Source organism: Cynoglossus semilaevis, chromosome 2, assembly GCF_000523025.1.
Source record: "Cynoglossus semilaevis isolate Cse_v1.0 chromosome 2, Cse_v1.0, whole genome shotgun sequence".
NCBI classification, from domain to species: Eukaryota; Metazoa; Chordata; class Actinopteri; order Pleuronectiformes; family Cynoglossidae; genus Cynoglossus; species Cynoglossus semilaevis.
In genome coordinates this window covers 14,848,157-14,854,373 of record NC_024308.1, presented here as the reverse complement: position 1 = coordinate 14,854,373, position 6,217 = coordinate 14,848,157, and the positions used below count along the sequence as shown (strand labels likewise).

At 41.5% G+C, this 6,217-nt stretch overlaps 1 protein-coding gene and 1 long non-coding RNA gene across 8 annotated transcripts in view; one reads left to right on the top strand and one right to left on the bottom strand.

Moving 5' to 3' along the window:
• celf5a (cugbp, Elav-like family member 5a) overlaps nt 1–6,217 on the top strand; it is a 156,999-nt gene that overhangs the window by 21,355 nt on the left and 129,427 nt on the right. The window lies entirely within an intron of this gene.
• Nucleotides 1–6,217, bottom strand: part of LOC112486672 (uncharacterized) — a 67,461-nt gene that overhangs the window by 628 nt on the left and 60,616 nt on the right. The window lies entirely within an intron of this gene.

Genomic DNA, 6,217 nt, shown 5'->3' with positions numbered 1-6,217 from the left:
GGGGTCTGAGGGGGGGGGGCACACAGCATGACAGCCACCATTTGTCAGCAAAAATCAGGACTAATGAAATACAGTACACATGGCTGTAGGGTAAAGAGAAGAATGTGAGTGACAGGAAGCCTAAGTGGAAACAGCCCATGGCAATCCTCCATCATGGCGAACAAAAGTAACAGCCAACCAAACTGATTTAAGCCCAGCCCCCTCCCGTTCTTGATAAGGGCAACAGTGGAGTAGAATGAAGGCACTGTGTGTGTGTGTGTGTGTGTGTGTGTGAGTGAGGGTCCCTGGGGATAATGACATGGAACACAAGTGTATGGAGGGTTGCTCGTGATGGGTCTGCTCATGGGGAAGTGGGTATTTGCATTGCAGAGGAGGACTGTCGGTCCGGATTGCTCCAAGGACCAGTGTCATTGTGATCACCGACGATGAAATCCTCACTTGTCTGCCCCCAAGACTCAGGGCTACGGAGCTGAAACGGTAACAGCTAGACGTGGGATCGAACATCTCGACCTATCCAACATTTCTATGACGAAACGTTCTGAAAGTTTTGCCAGCAGAGTTGTATTTGTTCCATATTTCACGTGACATTATGAAAAAAAAAAAAAAAAAAGGGTTTCATTTTGTCCAGCGCGGCGGCATAATAGTGTTTCATATAAAAATAATCTGGATGGCCACACAATGGCTGGAAGTATAAATTATATAGTAACTGCCAACAGCAATAGTCCGTGTCCTCTCAACAATTTCTGTCCCAGCTGCAATAAGAGGCAGCTGTTAATAATTTAGAATCAAACCGTACACTGGATGTCCCCCAGGCTGCAAGTTCACATTCAGGTAAAACACAGGGATTTTTTAAAAACCCCTTTTCACCACTTTTCCCCCCCCCCCCCCCCCCCAAAATGGCAGACATATGATGGGCTCGTAGGGATACACACTGCTGTCATTTTTTTTCCTCACTTTAGAGTTTGAACATTTATGTATGACTAACTGTGCGTGAGAGAGTGGGAGTGTGCCACGAATTGAGAATGTGTGGTCGCCCTCTCCTGTCAGGTGCGCTGGCTCCCTGCGCAGCTTTGGCACGCACCGCACACGTGTGGCACGTTTGGGAGCCCGAGCATTCCGGAGTCACGCTTCTCTGCGGGGTGTGCGTCTCTTTATGTTCTTTTCCGCTGCTTTTGTACACGAGGTGGTTTTGTGGATGCAAGCTTTTTGAGTTAGACAAGAGAACGTGGCAAAACTGGGCAGTGGATGAAAAACAGCGATCGGTTCAGATGGTGCTGAAGACGGACTGAGAAGAAGGTGTAGGGACGGATCACGAAGGAAGCAGACAGGAGGAAATGAAGAAAAAAAAGTCATTTGTAATGAAATGTTAATGGAATCGCTGATTTGTAGAGATGAAGAAATTAAATAGAGCGAGTGAATTAGTGAGAAGTGATGAAGGCGCTCAGTGCCTCCTGAATTCGACAGAAGTTTTAGGAAGAAGCTGCACAGCCATGTGTTTTTGACTCCCATCATGCAGCTGAACGACACCAGAATAAGAAATTATTAACCTGTCTTTCCAGTGCTCGCTCATTTAATATGAACAAGGGTCTTCAATTTACATCAGAGTTCCGTGCCTACTGAGCAATGTAATTCGAGTATGTGAGTCAAAACTCACATACTGTTCATCAGTACCTATGTCACTCAGCTACACTAACACAGTGGTGACATCATAATCTAGGACACAAAAACACCAGAAGAGTCTGACTTACACCTGGGAGCCATAGTGAAGGGCTAAAAGTTCCCAAAAGAACAACACAAAGTAAAGGAAGTGAATGCAGCTATGTATGGTGAACAACTGACAAATGTAAACAACGCCGTCTTCCACATATGTGATAATGTATTTGTTTGCTGCACTCCGCTGTAAAAACACCCACTAGTTCCCGTGCAAACTAGTTGGAGATTCTGACGCCATATGTCAGAACGACGGATCAAGACTTTCCTACTGAGTTTAAAAGAGACGGCAATGTAACCACGAAACGGTGTAGGTTTTGTTAATTTAAAAAACAAAAAAAAGGGTTTGTTGATAAACTGCTGTAGAAGTCAACAGACTTTAAAATACGTATGATTTCAACAAATGGATCAAAGCTGCTCTTTTTATTTGGAAATTATTTCACTGAATCTTAATCGTTACATCACTGATCTTGTACATTTTTCAGGCCGAGGTTCTACAAACTGATGCAGAGAACGAAAGGGTCCACCTACTATAGAATCTAGAACTGGTCATTTTCTATCAGGTCTAGGTATAATAACACCTTATTGTTTTGCACTCAACAATAATTTACCCCTGTCATTTAGAAACATTGTCAACTGGAACCAGTGACAGTATTGATCGTCATTTCGACCCTCTGTTGAAGACCCCTGTGTTATATAGCTTACAGTGTGTACAGAGAAGCTCACATTAGACATTAAATATGTCTGTGTCTCACTGACACTCATGTCATCAATGTTTCCCTGACATGAATAAATAAAGCCGTGGGGCAGCACCGCTGTGACACCACTGGGCACAGTTTCAATCATTCATGCTCACCTATAACTTAACTTACAAATTGCATGAGCAGAAAATCTAGGAAATTCATTTTAAAGACAGTGATTATCAACTGGTGGCCCGCGTGCCAAATTTAGCCCTCCAAACCGTCCAATCTGGCCCATGACTAGATTTCAAAATCAAAGAGAAAATATTGTGTGTTCCCTACTATAAAAGTTACTGAAATATATCATAAGCATAGGCAAACAAAAATGTCACTGTTACGTAACGTAACGTAATCTATATGTTCTTAAATGTTACTTGTCAGTGTTTAATCGTATGTCTGTGGATGTCCAGAACCCTAGCTCTGCAGACGCTGCTCGTCGTCTGTTGTGTTCCCATGAAGTGAGTTGTCTTTCTTGTGATTATTACACAACATCAATAATGGGGTCAGGATAGTGATTGCCATTGCAGCATGGGCCACCACACTGCTGAAATGAGTTCATACACACACACAGACACACACACACACACACACCCACACATAAATATAGAGTGAAGCAAAGATGTGCACAGGCACAATCCATTAGGCGCCGGGGCAGAGAACGAGACAGCACATTTATTTACAGAGTTTATTTTACCCGTTTTTCTTGATTCATTATTTATGAATCAATCAATCTGTTTGACACTGCTGCAGCGTATATAGTTTGGCTGCTTTCCTGCCCACTTTTCCATCTGACAGTGTATATGCGTCAGTCTGACTGTCGGCCTCATCTTTACCAGACATCACCGCCGTCACACTCCAGCTTTACTTTTTCTTCTCATGTATTTGGTGATCATTTTGGTTTTTCCATCCATCCATCATCCATCCATCATTCATCCATCCGTCCATCCATCCATCCATCCATCCACATTCAGTAGATGCAAACTCTGCCCAGAAAGACCAGCCAATCAGTGAACGTCTTGCTGTAAAGTCAAGCCTTCTACCAACTCCTCGCCTTCTATTTAATTTTCAAAACATTTAAAATTATGATAATAAATTGCAAATGTACTTTAGATTAATTTGATGGGTACTTTGTACTGCAGTATTATTAATATTTTCCTGAAAGCCTACTCTAGGTAGCCACTCTTGGTAGTAGGAATTTCCCTGGTTGACTGAGCTTGAAGGAATTCACTTTAAAGCTGAAAATATCACTGGATACCAACAATAAAATGAACAGACAAAATAAAAATAAAACATGCCTTTTAAACATTTAATGAAGGAGGGCATTTATTACACAGATTTTTCTGTGTTTACAAAAGGAAACACAGGGAAAAACCTTATTTATCAAGAAAACTCTGATTGAGCTGCTGCAGCGGACTGGATTAAACTGGATTGATGTGAAGTCATGGCCACAGCAGATAAAGTCTGTCATTTCCTCCGCCACATCTTGAAGCACCTTGGCTCTGTTGTCTGTGTGTCCAGTATCAGATTATGTGTTAGCTGTACTTGGTGTAGATTCTGTATTTTCACAGCGGGCGTGTGGTGTCGCTGGTCGTGAATAGTTACATTGTCTAAATATTATTCAGGTCACAGCAAACGGAAAACACGACGTTCCCTCAGACGTGCTTCAGTCTAATTTAATTCCTGCTTCCTCCTTTTTCATCATACATCGTCACAGTCGTTATGACCCTGCCCGCCCCCCGCCCCATGGTAACGCCTGATAATACGATAGCGGCTAAAGCTAAGGACATACAATATTAAAAGTTAGAAAGATTGCCTGTGACCCACAGATCACAGCAGAAATGTAATATATCAACACGTGCTGCCTCACCTTCCCTCCTGTTTCCTGCTGTAAATTTAATATTATTTGCTGTGCAAACCATCGACAGAAAGCGTCGTTTCCTTTTGTCACAAGATGAGAATAATGACATTCTGTACCGCACCGCTTAATGTGTGGGAGTGATTCAAAGCAGGATGTGGACCGGTTTGAAAGGGGAATCAAGTAATTGTTGTAGTAAAAAAAAAACTACATTGGACATGCAGGCATGTTTTATATTTGCAGAGTGGCAGCATTCAGAGATTGTGAGACTAATCCTTTCTATTAGGAAGACTCTGTGGGAGCAGAGGAGGTTGGTCGATACAGAGCAGGCACTGAGGGTTCTGAAGATTGCCTATCTCTCTGTCTCCATCCAGAGGAAAACGCAAGGGAGGGGCCGAAAGGGACAGAATCGAGCTAACTTTGTAGCATCGTAATGTCCCGTACGAAACACCTAAGACTGGACCTGCAGTGCTGGACTAAATGTATATACTTTAATATGTTCATGATAAACTCCACAGTGTTTTATACCCATAGATGCATTGTATCAGTAATGATTATTCCAATCGTGTGTATTTATTTTGTATGTAAATATATATATGTAAATATATAAACCATCAGGCTACAGTACAGCACTTTAATGCAGAGGGTTGATACATTCATGGGTCCAATTGTTTGTGAATAGTTTTCACAAAAACACACAGGGAAGAGTAGAGAAATATATAGTGTAAATAGTCATTATTATTAAAAGACGTGTTAAAAATATTACTGTATAAAAAACCAGACATAATGAAACACTGGAAAAGGTCGAGAGAGGAGAAAAAAATTGCCTTAGAAATATTTGAGTTCATCACCAATTTCCACAGTTAAGTTTTTATTGATTTTAAGACATTTTGGTTATTACATTGAGGATATCTTTTTAAAACTAAATCAAATTAAAACTAATTCACTGTGTGAAACCTTAAACCACCCACATAATTAATTGCTTGCTTTGATATTTAAACATACAACTCTATATCCATCCATCCATCCATGTTGAAGCTGTCCTTGCAGCGACTGTGTTCTTGTGTGGTACTAATCCTCCTGCACTGTTTGTGAATCTCTCAGCCTGGTAACCTGACACTGAGACTCTTTGGCCCCACAACAATTAGGTTACACAAAATTCAATTATCTTCATTTCCTCACATTAAACATCTTCACTGTTTCTTATCTCACTGGAGAAAGACGCTTCAGCCTTCCTAAAAAATGTGGTGATGGTTTCTGCTCCAGTGGTTTTGGATCATTTTGATGTTGACCGTCAACTGGACTAGACCTTGGTTTTACAGTATTTGTGTAGAGATCTTTATTAAACATGTAGGATAATCGTTTATAAATGAGCAAGCAAACTATTTCTCATCATGCCCCCTCCAACGCTCCCCTCAATCTTGGCCATGTTTGTGTGTAGAAATGTGAGCGCATCATCTCTGAAGACGGATTTGAAGCGTGAGATGGCTGTCTTAATTTCGCAGATAGGAGCTGAAGAAAAGCAGCGCATCTCGAGCTCTCACAACCTCACACGCTCCCACGTTAAACCCATATATTTAGCACGGAAAAAGCTTTTTACTTTTGTGCGCTGTGGTTTGAGAGGTGCACGGGAGTTCTGAAATATTTGTCTTTGTTCTCCTGGCAGAGTTTTCTGTGTGTGGGAGTTCACAGTTTCAAGGAGCACCTCGGGAATGCATTTCAACAGATGGAGGCTTTAACTGGAGTGTTGGCTTCAAGAATAAGCTATATGCTTCTGCAGCCTGCTATTTTCATTTTTGTTTACTGCTTTGCCTATGTGTCATACTGCTGCAGGATAATCAAGGAGCGCAGAGATGATGGCGGAGTTAAATTACCTTGTTACTACTGTATGTGGCTCAGATGCTGCTAATTT